Genomic DNA, 20,742 nt, shown 5'->3' with positions numbered 1-20,742 from the left:
AGCAATTACATTCTAAGGTGTGATCCGAGGGCCAACACACACACACACACTCTCTCTCTCCTTTTATTTGGCCACAGAATGGGCTTCGCAATTGTATGAATTCCCCCCCACCATCTTCTAGGACTGCTCATTGCCTTAGATCAAGTCAAGTCCAAATACCTCTTAACATCCAAAGCCCTACCATCACCAAACTGCCCTTCTAGTTCATCACTAAACCACCTGAACTTCTCAGCCCACTGTGCTCCCCACTGTCCCCACACGTACCTGCCACTTCCCCACCTCCGTGTTTTGGTTTATGCTATTCCTGAATTGCCACCCTTTCCCCATTGTTATCAAGACCCTGCCTTTATTTAATGTAGGAGGATGGTGGGAAGGATCCTAACTCACCTGACCCACCACATGCATGTCGCCAGGGTGTAATGCTGTGGGGGGGACTAGGTCCATGTTCTGTTCTTCTCAGTTTCCCCAGAGTGCTCAGTGATACGCCTCCACACACGTAGCAAGGGCTCCACTACAAACACTTTCTGCTTTTGAGTTTGAAATTTTTTGTGGAGTTGGGGGAGAAAAAAAGGATCCAGAGAAGGGATGGGATTGGCCTAACATAACACAGCAGATCAAGGACACTTCCAAGATAGCTGAGCCAGAAAGGAAGCCTGGCTCACCTCACTTCTAGCCAACAAGCCTGATCTGTTTTTTTCCCTATTGATGAGTAGAATAACTGAGCATTTAAAATGTGTGTGTGTACGTGTATTGGGATTCTATTTTTAAGAGTAAAAAATTGAAAGCCACCAAAATAAGAATACTTTATGGTACTTCTAGACTATAAAAGCTTATGAAGTCATTAAACCATTTTAACAGTCATTTGGAATCTTTAAAAAATGGTTTAGAGCATAAAGAATGAGATACATGGGAAAAGAGCCAGGACAGGTTGTCAATGAAAACAAGTGTAGGGGAATATGAGTAACAATTCATCTGCATAAAAAGGAAGCATACACACTCACTCACACACATGTATGCAGGCACACACCAAACACCTGTATTAGAAACCGACCTAAATTATTAACGGTGCTTTGCTGCACTGGGAGAATTACATGGAAATTTTTCCTATTTTATGTTCATATGTAGTATGTGTGTGTTTTATAATGAACATTCACTATCTTTATAATCAGAAGAAATAAGGATCCAGCCATTTTGAAAATATAAAATGTAAAAATCTTAAAATTTGTATGGAGACACAAATGACTCCGAATAGGCAAAGCAATTTTGAGGGAAAAACAAACAAACAAAGAAACAACAACAAAACACAGCTGGAGGAATCAGGCTCCCTGACTTCAGACTATACTACAAAGCTACAGTCATCAAGACAGTACAGTACTAGCACAAAAAGAGAAATATAGATCAATGGAACAGGATAGAAAGTCCAGAAATAAACCCACACACCTACAGTCACTTAATCTACGACAAAGGAGGCAACACTATACAATGGAAGAAAGACAGTCTCTTCAATAAATGCTGCTGGGAAAACTGGACAGCTACATGTAAAAAATGAAATTAGGGGACTTCCCTGGTGGTGCAGTGGTTAAGAATCCACCTGCCAATGCAGGGGACATGGGTTTGAGCCCTGGTCCAGGAAGATCCCACATTCCACAAAGCAACCAAGCCTGTGTGCCACAACTACTGAGCCTGCGCTCTAGAGCCTGTGGGCCACAACTATTGAAGCCCGCGTGCCTAGAGCCCATGCTCCACAACAAGAGAAGCCACCCGAATAAGAAGCCCATGCACCACAACGAAGAGTAGCCCCCACTCACCGCAACTAGAGAAAGCCCGCATGCAGCAACAACGACCCAATGCAGCCAAAAAATAAAATAAATTTATTTTAAAAAATGAAATTAGAACATTCTCTAATACCATTAAACTCAAAATGGATTAAAGACCTAAATGCAAGACTGGGTACTATAAAATTCTTAGAGGAAAACACAGGCAGAACACTATTTGACATAAATCACAGCAATATCTTTCAATTCGTCTCTGAGAGTAATGGAAATAAAAACAAAATAAACAAATGGGACCCAGTTAAACTCAAAAACTTTTGCACAACAAAGGAAACCATAAACCAAACCAAAAAAAAGAACCCACAGAATGGGAGAAAATATTTGCAAACAATGCAACCAACAGGGATTAATCTCCAAAATATACAAACAGCTCATGCAGCTCAATATCAAAAAAACAACCCAATCAAAAAATGGGCAGAAGACCTAACAGACATTTCTTCAAAGAAGGCATACAGATGGCCAAGATGCACATGGAAACATGCTCAACATCGCTAATTATTAGAGAAATGCAAATCAAAACTACAATGAGGTATCACCTCACACCAGTCAGAATGGCCATCAGCAAAAAGTCTGCAAACAATAAATGCTGGAGAGGGTGTGGAGAGAAGGGAACCCTCCTACACTATTGGTGAGAATGTAAGTTGGTACAACCACTATGGAGAACAGTACTGAGGTTAAAAGACTAAAAATAGAGCTATCATATGATCCAGCAACCCCACTCCTGCGCAAATATCTGGAGAAAACCATGGTTTGAAAGGATACACACACCCCAGTGTTCACTGCAGCACTGTTTACAATAGCCAAGACATGGAAGCAATGGAATATTATTCAGCCATTAAAAAGAATGAAATGCCATTTGCAGCAACGTGGATGGGCCTAGAGATTACCATACTAAGTGAAGTTAGACAAAGAAAGACAAATATCATGTAATATCACTTATATGCAGAATCTTTTAAAATGATACAAATGAACTTATTTACAAAAGAGAAACAGACTCACAGACTTAGAACAAACTTACAGTTACTGGGGGGGGAGGGCGGGGGCAGGGATAGATTGGGAGTTTGGGATTGACACGTATGCACTGCTACATTTAAAACAGATAACCAACAAGGACCAACTGTATAGCACAGGAAACTCCGCTCAATATTCTGTAATAAGCTAAATGGGAGAAGAATTTGAAGAATAGATACTTGTATATCTGAATCAATTCGGGTGTACACCTGAAACTAACACAACACTGTGAGTCAATGATACTCCAATATAAAATAAATTTAAGAAAATATAAAAACAGTAGAGAACTTCTTTGACAGGCATACGTCCCACCCAGCAGAGGAAATGACAGAGAGAAATGCAAACAGGCAAGTGGCTCAGCACCGAGACTGTGGCAATCACTCTACTAGGTGAGCTCCCACCTGACAGCTTAATTGCTCCCCTGGTTTAAGAGCTTCCCCATTAAGCCCTTAGCAGCTGCGTCAAAGGATCAAAGCCATTCTTTACTGACAGGAACCTGAGGACAGGAGGAGGAGAGAGCTGCAGGAGATTTTCCAGTGTGGCTCCTGAATAGTCCAAGAGCCCCGCCCACACTATTTCTAACAGGTCAATTTGCTTTCTATTCCTCTCACTCCTGAAGATGCTTTCTTGGTTATGGTGGGAATCACAAGGAACTGACCCAACACCTGAGGCTCAGTTCTGTCACTCATTGCAAAACAAGGGGCCAGTCACCTCTCCCTGAACCAGTTTCCTGTTTTACAAAACGACTAACTGCTCATCTCTCAAGATTTTCCTGTCATGTTATTTAAAACAGAACTCCAAGGTCTGAACCTAACCTACGCAGACATTAAGATCGGGGATAGAGCCCCTGTGTGAATGTGCAAAGGGCATGAAGATGGATTATTAAGTGAAAAAAACTCAAGGCACAGAAAACTGTGCTGGGTTGATCTGGTTTGGGTGGGAGATATAAATTGCCTGCTTCTATGTGCTAGATGATTTCTCTCTAGGCTCTTGAAAAACTGAGATGGTCTGAGGGAGACAGGGCTGACATGAGCAAGGAAGCCTTTATTTTTCATTTTCATACCATTTGGCTCTGAATTTTATTTTATCTTGTACTAATTTTCTTATGATTTAAATTAAAATAGAAAATGGTATCTAGTTAAAAAGGTGCATGAGCTAGTTAAAAAGACTAAATGAAGCTGTGTGTATAAAACTTTTCTGTAAAGTTTAAACAACTCACCAATATTTTTTTAATAAATTTATTTTATTTATTTTTATTTTTGGCTGCGTTGGGTCTTCGTTGCAGTGCGCAGGCTTCTCATTGCAGTGACTTCTTATTGTGGAGCACGGCGCGTGGGCTTCAGTAGTTGTGGCTCACGGGCTTAGTTGCTCCGCGGCATGTGGGATCTGCCCGGGCCAGGGCTTGAACCCATGTCCCCTGCATTGGCAGGCTGATTATTAACCACTGCGCCACCAGGGAAGCCCTCCAATATCACTTATCATTCTTAATAGAACCAAATATCCATTTATTGAACTCTGTTCTCTGATTAAATAGGAATCACCTGATTTAGAACTTTCATCTTTACTATTTTTGATGGTTTTAGACAGGAGACCAGTCACCATCTTAGGGTGCTATGTGGGCCGCTGAGGGTTTATCCACCCCCCCGGGTCACCACCCTGAGGCCATGCCCCCATCTAACCAGGCTCCCTGCTTCCTTGACCCTTGCCCTTCTCCATATAGCAGTTACAAGGAACAGCTAAAACTCAAGCCAGATTATGTCATGGCTCGGCTCACGACCTTTTAATGGCTCTCACATCAGCCAAAGCCAGATTCCTTACTAGGCCCCTCATCATCGGCCTCACCCCTTCCACTTTTCAGACCAGTCCTCCCACTCCTCTGGCCACGGCTCCAGCCGTGGGTCTCTTCGCTGCTCCTGGCCCGCCAATACCTCCCTTCCTCAGGGGCTCCGTTCTTCCTTGTATTCTAGTACCTGTACACTTGTCCCTGGTTACCTGGATGGCTCACTCCTGCAAGTCATGACTCAAATGCCACCTTCCGAGGACAAGCTTTGCTGAACCCTCACTTCCAAGTTACGTCCCTCCACACGGGCACACACATGCCCTGACCCCCTTTCCTGGTTTATTTACCTACCCTAACGCTTAACGTCACGTCTTTTACTATTTCATTTATTGCCTCTCCCCTCACCGCAAAGTTCACTCCAGGAAGGAAGGAGAGTTTGTTTTGTTCACTGCTACCTCCCCGCTCCCTAGAACAGTATGTGACACGTAGAAGGTGCTTGACAAATCATGTTTTACTTAATTCTGGCCATGGGGAGATCAAATAATGAGTTGAGCTCCCTGCCAGAAGAAAAGACAAGAGGAACTTGAGTAGATAGGTGGGACATCCACCTTTGGGGAGTCTTTTAAAATTGGAAGGGTGTGTGTGTGATGAAAGCAGGAAGAAAACTAGCTAGAGGAGATAATAGAACCATTCTCTTAAACTGACAACAGCGTATGGGCAGCCATGAGTCATGCAGTTGCTAAGCATCATAAAGGGCTTCCAGATATCAGGCAATATTCAGAGTACAGTCCTCCTGGAGGGAAATGAGGAAACATTCTTGCAACATATGAACAGAATCAACACAATTATTAGAATAATGATACTAATGAAAAAACAGGCAAAGTTAAACACTTACTCTGCACTCACAGTAAATGCATTAGATCACAGAGGTTGGGAGATACTGGGGCATTTCCTGGATGAAGCAATAATGACCTCTCCTCTGACCACGTCACTGGGGTAAGTATCCCTAGTGTCAGGATTGCTGTCAGTTTCATAGCTGTGCTCACCCAGCCAGAGGCTCAGGCATGTGAGTTTTATTCGTCCTGATCATGAATATGAAGTTCCTGAGAAATGAACAAAGGGAGGACCTCTAAAAGTCAATGAGTGACAGTCTTCTTGGGATGGTATAGTCAGTCAGAGCCGGGTGGGACCCCCACTCTTGTGAGTCATGAGGAAACCAGAGGGGTCCAGAACCTGAATGTGAGACAAGACCATTAGATATTCCCAAACCTCCCAATAGAAGAAGCTGCACTTCCTTCAATATACCTGTGCGAAGCACCTATGGCCAGCCAGGTCACTGTGGGAATGTTGTTTGTGTTTCACGAGATCTGATCTTTTTTTTTTTTTTTTTTTTTTTTGCGGCACGCGGGCCTCTCACTGCTGTGGCCTCTCCTGTTGTGGAGCACAGGCTCCGGACGCGCAGGCTCAGCGGCCATGGCTCATGGGCCCAGCTGCTCCGTGGCATGTGGGATCCTCCCGGACCGGGGCACGAACCGTGTCCCCTGCATCAGCAGGCAGACTCTCAACCACTGCGCCACCAGGGAAGCCCACGAGGTCTGATCTTGTATAGTAAGAGGGGCGAATCTAATCCTTGGAGTAGAGCCATTTCATTCTGCTCCTCTCACCACTTATTTCCAACCTTCTCTGAAGCCTCTTCCATCTCCTGTCCTTCCCTCCCTCAGTTGTACTTCTCTCTCACTTTCCAGTGACTGTCACAGCACATGACACCTTTGAGTTAGAGGGTATTAGTAAGAAGAAAAAGGGAAACTGTTCTATTTATTCTGGATGTTGTTAATTCCTAGAAGCCTGAGCAAGTTAAGTATTCAGTTCATTTCTTTTCTTACTGGATTAGGATTGAGTAAGAAAGATGAGGCAAAGGCACAAAAGGGACAGGACATAATATGGAATCAGGAACGTGGCTAATACAAAATGTATGCCAGGACGTCTCACACCTTACGAGGGTTAGTTTCAATTCTAAATTTTCTACCTGGAAAAACAACTATCAGTAACATGAGTCCTAGGGTCTATCTGATTCAAAAATAAAATGGTTTTGAGAAACACATACCTGACCTGATACCAATAGGAGAAAAAAAATTTCTTCTACAGATACAGTGTAATGAACAATGCATCATTATCTTTAGAATGTTCAAAATGACAGTTTCACAGAACTACTTAGAAGATGCCTCAAGGAAAACCATGGGCACCTCTCCTCAGAGCTATTTACTGACGGCAATTCTAGGGAAGTCCAGGCCTGGAAGATCAGCCCATCTGACATACGCAGTCACAAACTAGCAGCACACACATGGGTTTGGTGTAGCTGGGACTGGGTTGTTTTTTTTTTTTGCGTTACTTGGGCCTCTCACTGTTGTGGCCCCTCCCGTTGCGGAGCACAGGCTCCGGACGCACAGGCTCAGCGGCCATGGCTCACGGGCCCAGCCGCTCCGCAGCATGTGGGATCTTCCCGGACCGGGGCACGAACCTGTGTCCCCTGCATCGGCAGGCGGACTCTCAAGCACTGCGCCACCAGGGAAGCCCGCTGGGACTGTTTTGTGATTGTTATTGCTGTTGTTTAAGTTAATGCTCTTAGTAGGGATGTGCATGTCTCAACTCTCCACCCACCTTTGTTTTTATTCCAGTCGTTTCATACTTTTGTAACATAACTGGCCTCTAAAGGCATTGTGTTGGGGATGGTCATTCATCTACTTACTCAGGTATTTGAGCACCCTACTGCCTGATACTGTTCTCTGCAAGCAAGCAAGCAAGCACAAATAACATCCTGCCTCAGAAAGCTTAAATCCTAGAGTAAAGGAATGGGCAATACACAATAAAGTAAAAGTATATGGTATATCAGATGGGTAAGTGTTATGGAAACTAACAAAGAAAAAGGGAGTGCTGGAGGGAGAAAGAGTCTAGGGAGTAGCCAGGAAAGGTCTCAGTGAGAAGGTCACATTTGAGTAATGACCTGCAAGAAGTGAGGAAGCTATGTGGATACCTAGGGGAACAGCAAGTGCAAAGGCCTTGAGGTAGGGAGGAAATAGTAGGATGAACAGCACACAAGGTAATGTGACCAGAGCAAAAAGTCAGGGTGAGTCAAGAAGCCCTCAAGGGAGGGAAGAAATGGTAGGCCAATATGGGTACCTAAGGAGACAGCCACTCTTACCCTCACAGAGGTGAGCTGACAAAGCCCACAGAAAATCTGATTCAGCTCAAGACACAGGGGTGACTAATACCCCCCTGGAGTGGGGCTCCAACTGTTGGGTGCAAACTATTCAAGCAGCAGATGCCAACAAAACTTTCATCAACTTCCTCCTAAGACACGGTGCCCAGGGAACACTCAGCTCTGAGCAAAGGTTACTTCCTGGTGGGCCCAAACTGGAAGGTAAATGAAATCTAACGCTGGCTTCCTGGGATCATAATAATCAGTTAAAATGTGATTAAAAGCGAGGGCCCTTGAAGGTAGGATAACGGCCTGGAGAACAATAGCCCTTTCTTCTGGTGTGAAAGGGTTTCCACGTGTCCTAGCAGTTAAGACACCTGAGCAGGGAGAGCCCCTCCCCCCTTGAGGTGGCCCAAGCCTCTGTGAGCACCTGTGTGCAATGGACAAGCACCCCTGGCGTCCCAAGGCTGCACCTTGTAGTGGGGAACCTTGGGCAAGGCACGTCTCTGAGATGCAGTGTGTCATCTCCAAATGGAGTTTTATGAGGATTCCATGAGATTATAACCGGGAGGAATGGCACAGATCAGAATGGGGATTCACTCAGTTCGTAGGTTCCCTTTGCCTCCCCCGATCCAGGCTGACCAAGGCGGGGTCCCAAGCAGGGCCCCCAGCACCTCTGACTGCTGTTCCGTCTGACCTGCCTTTCCCAAGCGCTGGCTACAGAAGTCTGAAGCTCCCCCATCTGAGAGTAAGGCCCGAGAAACCCACCAGAGACCTGATGGGTTGCTCGTACGGAAGACCAAGCAGGTCCTCGGCACGTTCCTGCTGCGACCCAGGCCTTCACCACCCCCATCACCACACATGATGTCCCCCAACCTGCCGCCCCACGCACTGCCCTTGCCCAGCACACCCGCAACCAAGGAGAAAGCCCTGAGGAAGGGCAGGAAAGCTCCACACACAGAACGCCCCGGGGCCTGCACACTTAGCACAAGTTCTCTGAATTTCACTCTCTACCAAATACAGACAAAATGCAAGCTTGCCTAAGAGGGCTCCAGGTTTCGAGAAAGATAAAAGAGGAGTTCCTCTGTGGGAGAGGAGAGTTTTCCTGGGTGTTTCACACACAAGCAAAGTGCCCTCAAGCCTCATCTAGGAGACCGAAGAGCAAGGGCTCAGGCCACAAGCGCCTGGACACAGGATCCCCACCCTCTGTAGCCTCCGTCCTTTGGGGCTCTTGGCCTCTCTCCCAGCCGCCTCCCAAGATTGTGGAAGCCACAGAGAGGCTGGGGATCCCACCGGCAGACACGAGGCACACACTGGGGCAGAGAGGGGAACTGAACTATTGGAAAGACAGAGCCCAAGAAATAAGATCCAGAAAGCCAAGTTGCCAACACCTGTGAAGCTGCCCGGGGGCCCAGACCTCTCCTTCCCAGGTCTCCCTGGGTGGTCCCGCTCGGCTTCTCCTCTTCAATTCACAGGCACAGTGAACCCACACTGCTTGAAACAATGGGAGTCTGGTCCTTCCACCCGAGGACGTCATGGTTCCCCCTCTCCTTTCTAGAGCTGTTTCTACCTAAAGCACCAGGCCACCCCAATCTGAGATCCTCTTCTCTGGCTGGTGCAAGATAAACACCCCTCCAACGTGACCCCAACCCCTGGTCCCACCTCCCAGCCCATGTCTTCTGGTCACACGTCATGATCTCAGAGACCAGAGCACAGCAAGATGGGGCCTCAGGACTTTGGGGTCACCCCTGCTGGATTTGGAGGTGTCCAGAGTCTCCTCCCACATGCTCTTGTATAAAATACATCTCCCCTGTAGGGGAGCAGAATTTGCCACCCTAAAATATGTCTCTTTGGCATATTGTTTTAAGCTGGTCATTTTCTGAGAAACAGCAGACATAGGAAGGGCTCTGAAAACCAAATAGGAGTTGCCCTTTTGCAAGAAACACAGTTGTAAGGGAAATCCCCATTTTTACGGGCGACTCCCTCTCTGTACCAGGAAGAAAAGGATGACCTCATCTCTAGAAATTTATCAGTGGAGAGGCACTGATTGCAATCCACATAATAACCTTACCCTTGTTTACTGTGCTTTTCCTGGTCACCGCCCATAACTAAGTCTCTCCAGCTTTAACATCCTCTTGTGTCTTTAGCTGAAGATGGTATTTAAGGTGAGGGTTTCAGCCATTTTGGCGAGTTACTCAATTTTCCTGAGTCTCTCCCACATACACACGTTACTAAGCTTTTGTTTGATTTTTCTCTTGTTAATCTCTCCAATGTCAATTTAATTCTTAGACCAGCCCGAATAACGCTGGCAGGTAAAGGAAAATGTCTTCCTCCCTGACACGGCTTTGTGGGCATCTCCTCACAGTAGGTTGGTTTTTATCAGTTTCACCCCAAAATACTGCATTCACCAGGACCCCAGACTCAAGTTCGGACACATCTCACCTCAGCTCCACAGGCACTAGGTCCCCAGGTGACCCGACAAATTCCACCACTTCAACTCCATAGACACTATTTCAGAGTAGCAAGACAGCTTAGAAATCATCAAATCTTTACAACGCTTGAATTCCTTCTGCCATCATCAATCGAGTGTGACCTCCTTGACAAGAAGCGTAACCCCCATAGACCCGGGGGCAGCCAACCAACCAACCCCGCTGGACAGAATGAATCCCCCTAACCTCCTAGGTCTTCCTCTGGATGACACATCCCTCAGTCCCCTCCTCCATCCTGAAACAGCCTCTCGAGGGTCAAAGCACTTACCTGCCTCCTGCTGTTCTTTCTTCTCTCCTCCTGGCTACACATCCTCAATTCCGTTCACGCCTGCTCAGATGCCGCAGTTCTGAATCCCATCAGTAGCCTCATGGCTCTTCTTTAAATATACCCTGGGCCCAGCGTGCTTCTCACACCTTAATGTGCATGAAAATCACCTGGGCCCTCCCTGGCATTCCTGCTTGGGTTCCATAGGTCTGGGTGGGGCCCAGGAGTCTAAATTACTAAAAAGCTCCAGGTGATGCTGATGTTGCTGGTTACCACTTTGAGTATGAAGGCTTCCACTGGGGATGGCATTTCTGCTTGGAGTCACCTGGCGCTTGTTAGAGACATGACTCCTGGGCCCCATCCAGATCATCCAGAATCAGAATCTGCATTTTAACAAGATCCACAGGTGTATAGTATGCCTTTGAAGTTTTGAAAAAATAGAAGCTGGCAACCATGGCTGCGTATTAGAATCATCTGAGAAACTGGAAAACAATCCCATGGCCCAGCAGCCCCGCAGACCAATTACAACAGAGGGTGGGATCCAGGCATCAGCGGTTTTAAACCTCCCTGGGTGGTTGTAATGTGCAGTGAGGGTTGATAACTCTGCCATCAAGTGTCTTAAAGCACAGGCCCTACCTCTGAGACCACTGCCAGGGAAAGGCAGGATGTACTCTGCCACCTTGAACTTCTCAGGTCACAGCCAGAGGTTCCATTTGCTCAGGGCAACCCTCCACAGTAAAACAGAGCAGGACCCCTATGGTCCTCCCCACCTCCATGTCCTCTGCCTGTCTTTTGTCTATACAAAAACTTTAGTCAAAAAATAAATTTAATCAGAGAAGTGAGAAAATGCAGAAGCAAAGGAAAACAGTCAAACAAGACCAAATAATAATAGTTTAATCATTAAGAAAAGTCAAGTGCCTTTAGTTCTCCTTCAAGCTCTATAGATAATATTCTGAGTCATATACTTTGAGCTGTTTTGTAGATACTGAAACCCACACCAGGTGGAAGAAGTTAATTACATGATAGCCAAACTGTAGCCATGACTTAAGCTGCCACAATTCCAAGAACTGGCTTCAAGGAAATAGGAACAAACTGACCCTGGAACTAAAGAGTAGCTGTACTTAAAACAATCAAGATGACACTGATCAGACCACTGCATGACTAATTTCAAGATGGCTGTCAGAGATGACTGTGCTGTTTCTGCATGTACCCCCCTCCCTCCACTTATACACCCCTGAGACTCCCCTTTAAAAGCCCTTGCCCAATGATTGTCAGGGGGCAGTTGGCCTTTGGACATGAGTCTGCCTTCCTCCCCATTTGCTGGCCTCCGAAATAACGCGAACTTTTCTTTCCATCAACCTTGCCTCTCGAGTATTGGCTTCCGAGCGGCGAGCAGCCGGACCCCACTTTCGGTAACAACAATGCCGATTCCTTCTGAGGCAGTACAGAGCAGCGGGTACGAGCACTATTCTGGAGTCAGGTAGAGCTGGATTCGAATCCAGAGCCCAACATTAATCAGCTGCGTGATCTCAGAAAATGTACCTAATTTCTCTGTGCCTCATTCCCTCGTGGGTAAAATGGAGCCAAGACAGTACCTACCAAGTAAAGTCATTGAGAGGGTTGAATTAAATGAAAAGCAGGCACAGTTCTTAGCACAGTGCCAGCTCCACCAAGTGATGGATCATGGTTAATTGCAGTTATTAACATTGAAGCTAAAACTCCTGATATTTTGCATGTGCAGCTGCTATGCCACATTGATTCAACGTATCTGTTGAGGTTTCCCTTCACAAGCAACTCCAGTTTAACCGATTCTGGCTAAGCTAGGCAGAAAAGAAGTATCTCAGAAGACGTGCCCAAAACTAAGCACAGGAATGGAACCAGCCCCAGGGATCTCAGTGGGAAACTTGCAGGTGGCGTCCTGGGAAGGACACCACTCGGCTCAGGGTTCAGATTTACAAGCCAGAGTCTGATCTGGTTCAGCCAGGGTCACTTGCCCCCTGCATGGCAGGTCAGGGGCCCTGTAACTTATGCTCCCAACAGGACCATCAGAAGGAAGCTAATTCTCCAGAGAAATCAGAGACTGTCACCTAAAGAAGGTAGAGGCTGGCCAGACAAAAGGAGATGTCCACTTCAGCCCCTTTAATTCTTGGACCCAAAGGCAGGACCATGCGTTTATTCTTATTACGTTTTCAGATGGAAGTTTTTATTTCTTCTTTGAGTGTGTTTTTAATGACAGCTTTATTGAGATCTACTCCACTCTTTTATTTTTATTTTTTTACATTTTTATTGGAGTATAATTGCTTTACAGTGGTGTGTTTCTGCTTTATAACAAAGTGAATCAGTTATACATATACATATATCCCCATATCTCTTCCCTCTTGTGTCTCCCTCCCTCCCACCCTCCCTATCCCACCCCTCTAGGTGGTCACAAAGCACTGAGCTGATCTCCCTGTGCTATGCGACTGCTTCCCACTAGCTATCTATTTTACATTTGGTAGTGTGTATATGTCCATATATACATTACCACTCTCTCATTTTGTCCCAGCTTACTCCACTCTTTTAAAGTGTACAATTCAGTAAGTTCTTAAATATATTTACCGAGTATCACCAGCATCAAATTCCAGAACATTTCACCACCCCCAAAAGAAACCCCATTCCCATTGGCCATCACACCTCATTCCTTCTCCCCGCACCCAAGCCCCTGACAACCACCAATCTACTTTCTAGCTCTACAAATTTGCCTACTCTGGCCATTTCATATAAGTGGAATCATATTATTTGTCCTTTTGTGTGTCAAAATTCCATTCCTTTTTATGGCCAAACAATATTCCATTGTATGGATATCCATTCATCAGTGGATGGACATTTGGGCTGTTTCCACCTTTTGGCTATTATGAATAATACTGCTATAAATATTCTTGTACACATTTTTTGTGTGTACATGCGTTTTCAATATTTTTGGCTCTATACCTAAAAGTAGAACTGCTGGGTCACGTGGTAACTCTATATTTAACCTTCTGAGGAACTGCCAGACTGTTTTCCACAGCAGCTGCACCATTTTACATTCCCGCCAGCAGTGTAAAAGAGTTCCAAATTTCTTCACATCCTCACCAACACTTGCTATTGTCTGTCATTTTTATTCTAGCCATATTAGTAGGATTGAAGTATTTCATTGTGGATTTTATAAACATTTCGATGACTAATGATGTTAACCATCTTTTCATGTGCTTCTTTTCTATTGCGTATTATTCTGTTAAATTCAGCCCATCACCTCAACTGATCACATATTTGGACCCTACTCCTATACGGCAATTCTTTCAGTGCCTGGTCAATTGCAAATGTCATGGGATAACCTGTTCTCAAAAAAAAAAAAATTATTGGCCATCTTGGGACAGATGGCAGGACCCTGTAGAATGACACAGGGAATCTCTTAGGTTGGCACTGAACCTCCTTTAGCCATCTCTGAGTGAGATTTAATTCTCTCCATAGCTCTAACCCTAACCAGCTCTCTCATCGCCCTCTGCCCTGGGGCTGTTTCTCTGCCCCTCTGTACTTTCAGCAGATGCTCCTTCAGACACCTGGGCCCCTTTCCCCCAACATTTGCCAGCTAAGCCCCCAAACTATAAAGTCTCCACACCACATCCGTGGAGAGGAAACCATGTCTGGTTGCTGGAGAAACACCCAACTCCTCTCCTGTTTGGTTGGCTTATTCCTTCCTATGTTCATTCTCTCCCACCTAGATGCAATGCTCAGGAAGGTGAGAAGACCCTTCCTGATCTCAATCTGGCGTTTGTGCCTTAAGTGACAGGGCTTTTTAAATACACAGACTCTCCAGCACCCAGGCAGTGCAGCCACGGTCGACTGAGCAGCCAGAAAGAGGCTCACTGACTGAGATGGACTTGTCTCCTGCTTTTAGTTCCTTCATCCAGAGCACGGCTTTTCAAGTTGTGGTCTGTGGACTGAGTCAGACACACCTGAGGGATGGGGGATAAAACTCCACAACTACTAAAGCAGATTTTCTATGGGGTGGATCCTGAAAAAAACACATTTAGAATAAGCGCCTCAAGGATTCTTACCTACACTAAATTATGAAACCCAGACATCTAGAGGTGATATTAATGTATTGTTAATAGACATACATGTATTCACAGGGCTCTTTAAAAATGTACATTTTTGTCCAAGGTCACACATCCTGTAATCAGTAGTGAGGATGCAAACACAGACCTTCCAACTCCTTGCCTTGAGCTCCTTCCCCAGTGTATCAGCTGCCTCGCTTTTGTCTGTGGAAGCCTCGGGGCCAAAGCCTGAAGCACAGTCACCTGCTTGACACCAGAGAGCCTTGTCACTTCCCTAGAAGATGAGGGGCCTCTGTATCTCACTCCATCTCTGTAAGTCTCTCTCCCTGTCCCTTCCAAGATATAGAATGTACACTAAGCAGCTGTGGGATAAATACCTACATAACCCAGATACTAGCTAATTTATGTCAACCTTCCTTCACCACCTCATCCCCTAGCAAGCAGAAGGGATTGCATGCAAGTTTAAATAACTATAGACCCAACTCAGCTTTTTGCACCAAATCATATTAGAAGTCACTAGTTCACCTCTGATTGGCTGTCTTTGATAGGGTGTCTACCTTGGTCCAATCAGCTGTGACCAGGGGCATAAGCCATCTGGGCAAAAGATTGTGTGCAGAACCATTTCATTTAAAGAGTTGTGGGCAGTCACCAAAACCAACATTTCTAGAATAATTTAGAAGGTGGCCAAGTCACAGAAGGACTCCTGAATGTAAAGTTTATGATAATGAGTGTTCCATACATTTAGTGTTATTTGGTGTTGCTTCAAACAGAAACAACACCATCCACTCTTAAATTTCAATACGTGTTCAGTAATAATCATTCATTGAACAATACTTATTAACTACCTATTAGCTACTGGTCTATTTTCTAGGCATTAGAATAAATTTATATTTTAAGAGGGATTCAGGGCTGTAGTGGGGGGGGGATCACCATGTAAAGAAAGAACTTCTTATCACCAACAAGTATTTTCAATCTGAGAATAATGAACACCCACAAGGCTTTATTCAAAGGCCCAAGGCCAAGCTACCTACAACTACCTACAACTGGCAGTAGAAAACTACTAAAGGGACGTGTTATGAAAACACCTGAGAAAGGTAGAAGGAGGAGTGAGAAAAGGGAAGAGGGATTTTTTTTTTCAGGATGAAACTATGAGTTTTACACACTGATGCTATAAAGGTAACTCTTTCTCATGTTCCTTTCTCCGCCTCTGCAGCTTTACAGGTCCTATGAGACGCAGGCCTAAGTGGACCTGTGCAAAGGAAGGCTCTGACATAGGAATTCCTTTCCAGAAGCTTGAGGGATCTAATAGGTGGTAGTAGGAATTGCATTAGACTTGGTATCACAGAATGTGGGTGCTCAGCCTTGCTTCGCTGGTTATATGACCTTGACCAAACTCCCCTGAGATTTAGTTTCCCTATTCGTAAGATTTAAAAGGTAATTTCTTACTCATTGTGTTCTTGTCTAAATTAAATGAGATATACAATTTTAAAGTGTCTGGCACATAGTAGGTGTTCAATTAAAATTAGTAGCTTTGGTTTCTTTATCTAAGAATGAGAATAATAATAGTAATGCAGGGGTTTTATGAGGGCTAAGTATTTTAGGCAAAAGTGTTTCGTAAATTACAAAGTCCTATACGTGTATCAGGTCATCATTATTTAAGAAATTTGAAAGTTGGGGTGGGGGGGGTGTTGGGGTTTTTTTTGTTGCTTCTTAAAAATCTACCTTATTGTTCCATCTAATGATAGACTTCATAGCTCTACAGTTTCTATAGTTGAAAAAGAGCCAAAATGAGGTTAAGCTGAAATGATTTCTTCTTCTTGAGTCTTATAAAGCCAGAGAAATTTACCGTCTGGCTTTCGGAATGCCTGTTTAAGACAGGTCTGCCATAAAACTTATTTTTCACAGTGTCCAGAAACAACAGGTAAACGAGATAATGTGCAAAATGTCACTTTCCATAGGGCATGTGCTTAGTGAATGACTAATGCAGTGGTCCCCAATGTTTTTACCTTCCTTTTGGAATTTTACCCCAAGCACAGACCCTTTAGAAAGATTAGTTTTTTTTTTTTTTTTTTTTTTTCTTTTTGCGGTATGCGGGCCTCTCACTGTTGTGGCCTCCCCCGTTGCGGAGCACAGGCTCCGGATGCGCAGGCCCAGCGGCCATGGCTCACGGGCCCAGCCGCTCCGCGGCATATGGGATCCTCCCAGACCGGGGCACGAACCCGTATCCCCTGCATCGGCAGGCGGACTCTCAACCACTTGCGCCACCAGGGAGGCCCGAAAGATTAGTTTTTTAAACATGCATTAATTAAACAGTTAATTCATTTTACTTTTCATTCATCAAAGACCTTAGCCCATCTGGAACTATTCATTGGAGTCTCTAACTAGTCTGGGGCAGGAAGCTGCCCTACAAGGAGCTGTGATAATGGGAGACAACATAAGGAAACCTGAAACAGTAGTTAATCCATACATCTTTTCATGGTTAGCATCTGACTTCTCTTAGACATTTTGAGATATTTGGGGAAACGTGACCATGCCTTTTAAGTAGATCACAGTCTAGGAGGAGGATATTCAGGTATACGTAATGGGATAATATTTTGAAATAAACTAATTGACTAATTGTGTCATTTGCATACCTTGCCTTCCACCTGTCCCCTATTCTATGGAAGTATCTGTTTGCTGAAGAGGGAACTGGGATGGTGACAGCAGGAATGCCAAGAGAAAGTAGTTCACATTCAGTTTGGAAACCCAGAATAGCTGTCTTCAACACCTAGACAAATCTCAAAAGCCAGGCTTTGTCACAAGAGAAAGAACCTTCTAAATTTCTTTTCCTAGTAGGAGCAACAGCTATGGACTTGGTCATAAACCAAACCTGCCTCCCTGGTGCAGAAAGAACCCCCTTCTACCATAAGGGGCTTGGAATGAGGAGGGCAAGGCAGAGTGGGAGGCCAGTCCAGACAGGAAGCAGAAATAGGACACCCAGCCTTCTCTTTCATCCAGTGGGGTATGAGGAGGAGAGAGGACAGCTGACAAACACGCCCTCCCTTTTCTCCCTCTTGGGGTGAAACCCAGAGGTGGAAAACTGGTCCAAATGTCCAGATGGGTTTGAGGATGCTGAGAACATCGTGCAGAGAGTGGACAAGCTGAGGTCCTACTTAAGAAACTCAGTGTGTGGCCCTGTCCATCCTGGTTGGGCAGCAGCACAGCAGCTGTTGGACATATGAGTTCCTGGCCAGATTCTAGAGTGTGCGCCTGAGGGTCTGGGAGCTGCTGATAGACCAGCAGGGGCCTGGGGCAGGGATAAAGGGGCTGCTCTGTCCAGACCTCTTGGCAGATACAGAGATCAGTGCCTAGCACAACGTGGGGCACACTCAAAAAACCTTAGCTAATAGAGGTGCTGTTGGCTTATCAGCAAGCACAAACCTGGAAGTTCCAAATGTCGATGCAAATAATCAATCAACAATCTATAACAGGAACAGAAGAGAGCTGTGTTCAGCCAAACGGAGGATTATAGCCCGGGAGCGCAGCTTTCTTTCCAAGAAAGAAAGCCCTCTGGAGAAGCGTGGTTTTCAGCACAGTTTTGTATCTTGTCAGAATCAAAGAACATCAAATATGACAGAGGTGCGTTCCATCAAGGTTTCAAATGAGGCAGATTGGCACATACATAGCGAGTCAGCATGACCTCGGTATCTGGGAAGGGAAGCTTATCTTCGAAGGAGTACTAGCTGGGGACTATGAAGGGGTGGGGAGAGGCATTTATCCCTATCTTCACAGTGGACGTACTTTACTTTTGGATAATGCATTCTTCTCTTAATGGCTAAGGCAGATGTACAATGCATGATAAACAGGCCATAAGACAGGCCATTCTCATTAACATGAATTCAAGCCAGATTGTGTATAAGCCAGGATGACTTACCCATACCTCAATATGTGAACATTTCTTCCATCACAAAGATCTACATGGCACTGGAGGAAAAGCATGTGTGTGATAGGGCAGAGCAAGTGATAATCCCGGGTGCAATTTACTCGTTATGTCAGCCGGGGTCCATTCAGAAAGACAGAAACCTCCCTAGGTATTTCACACAGGGAATTTACTACAGAGAATTGGTCATCCAGGGTATGGAAACTGAGAAGCCAAATAGGGGACAATGAGGCATCCAGAGATCATAAAAGCAGGGGGAAAAAAGCTGCTAACTGTTTAGCCAGAAGGACAACATATTAGCAGCTAGATGGATATGGAATGTCTGAATTATAAATAGGGTTATTTTATAAAAATAAGAAGATGTAGGTAAATTCTTCCCCCAGGTAGCTGCCTGGTTCCTCCCTTATCTCCATCAGGCCTTAACATCTCAGCAAGGCCTTCCCTGGCCATCCTCCTGCGACTGGCACCTCCCTTCCTGGAACCCCCTACCCCCAACCCCTGCTTTATTTTCTTCCAAAGCGCTTACCATCAACTGACAGGCTTGAGATTTACTTGCCTGTTGATTTTCTCTCCCTACCCCCACCTCACACTAGACTTGAAACTCTATAAAGGCAGCCAGGGGCTTCCCTCGTGGCGCAGTGGATAAGAATCCGCCTGCCAATGCAGGGGACATGGGTTCGAGCCCTGGTCCAGGAAGATCCCACATGCCGCGAAGCAACTAAGCCCGTGTGCCACAACTACTGAGCCTGTGCTCTAGAGCCCGCGAGCCACAGCTACTGAGCCTATCTGCCACAACTACTGAAGCTCACAAGTCTAGAGCCCGTGCTCCACAATGAGAAGCCACCACAGTGAGACACCCGTGCACGCAACGAAGATTAGCCCCCGCTCGCCACTACTAGAGAAAAGCCCGCACTCAGCAACAAAGACCCGACGCAGCCAAAAATTATAAAGGCAGACATTTTGGTCTGTTTTGTTCATTGCCACATCCCAGACAGTGCAGAGTTGGTGCTGAGTCACTATTATGATTACAGCTTGTCTATCATACTGTCACGCATCCTCACCTGCAAAGCCCACTTTTAATTTCTCTGGTTTCCTGTTCTAGAAAATGAGAGTGGAGTTCAAGGATCTCCAAGGGCTCTTCCACAGAGGCATTCCTTCGTTCTGGGTTCTTCCTACTGAAACATATTCCCTATATGTGGAATCTAAAAAATAAGACAAATTAGTGAACATAACAAAGCAGAAACAGACTCACAGATATAGAGAACAAACTAGTGGTTACGGGGCAGGGGAAAGGGGCAGGATACGGGTGGGGGATTAAGAAGTACAAACTATTATGTATAAAATAAATAAACTACAAGGATATATTGTACAGCACAGGGAATATAGCCAATATTTTATAACTATAAATGGAGTATAATCTTTAAAAATTGTGAATTACTATATTGCACAACTGAAACTACTATAATATTGTAAATCAACTGTACCACAATTTTTTAAAAAAGATTCCCTAGAAGTTTCTATTCCCTCCACATAGGGGCAGCAAAGGACAGTGAATCCCAAGGGCTGGCCAAGTGGCGCAGCAGAGCTCTCTCTAGGATGACAGCAAGTGACGAGACCGTGCAAGCATTTTCACTCCTCTCCATCCCGCTCCCCTGCCATCCTCCTCTGAGTCTCAGAAAGGTCAGAGCTTTGTTTTCTTTGTGTCCCAACCTACCACCAAGAAAAACTGGGTCACAAGTCTGAAAATTAAACAAAGCATGACAATTAGGGATAAAAACAGACCAGAAACCACCTAAAGCAATCAGACATGCCTGTGATAAGCTAATAACAATAATTGAGAACTGGATTTAGCTCCAAATTTCTAGATCTCTGGGCAGGGCCGGGATTAGAATGAGGTGAGTGAGCTCTCATCTCAAATGCTAAATATAAAGAAAAGAGCAGCCAAAACCCTCAGCTGTCAAAATAAATAGTATTTTTGTGCAATATTTCTAAAAATCTAAATTAACAACCAAAAAAACCTCATGATGCACAAATGTCAAAAAATTTAAATAAAATTACATAAAACATGTATATAGGGCACACATTTTTCTTTTTGCCTCAGGTCCAAAATAGCTCCATACAGCATGGTTTGTGGAGGTTTGGTATTTTGTTCATTGTGCATTTTGTGGCATTAA

General features: G+C 45.0%; 1 protein-coding gene across 1 annotated transcript in view; it reads right to left on the bottom strand.

Annotated features, from left to right (window-relative positions):
* GCNT3 (glucosaminyl (N-acetyl) transferase 3, mucin type) overlaps nucleotides 1-19,701 on the bottom strand; it is a 106,583-nt gene extending 86,882 nt beyond the window's left edge. Inside the window, exon 1 of the mRNA XM_082617103.1 lies at nucleotides 19,630-19,701. The gene's annotated coding sequence lies outside the window, so the exon portion shown is untranslated. The remainder of the gene's footprint in view (nucleotides 1-19,629) is intronic.
* Nucleotides 19,702-20,742: the final 1,041 nt, after the last annotated feature.

The sequence above is a fragment of the Mesoplodon mirus genome (genome assembly GCF_964341445.2).
Source record: "Mesoplodon mirus genome assembly, chromosome: 4".
Taxonomy (NCBI): Eukaryota; Metazoa; Chordata; class Mammalia; order Artiodactyla; family Ziphiidae; genus Mesoplodon; species Mesoplodon mirus.
The sequence above is the reverse complement of the archived record's forward strand: the minus strand, read 5'-3'. Positions and strand labels throughout refer to the sequence as shown.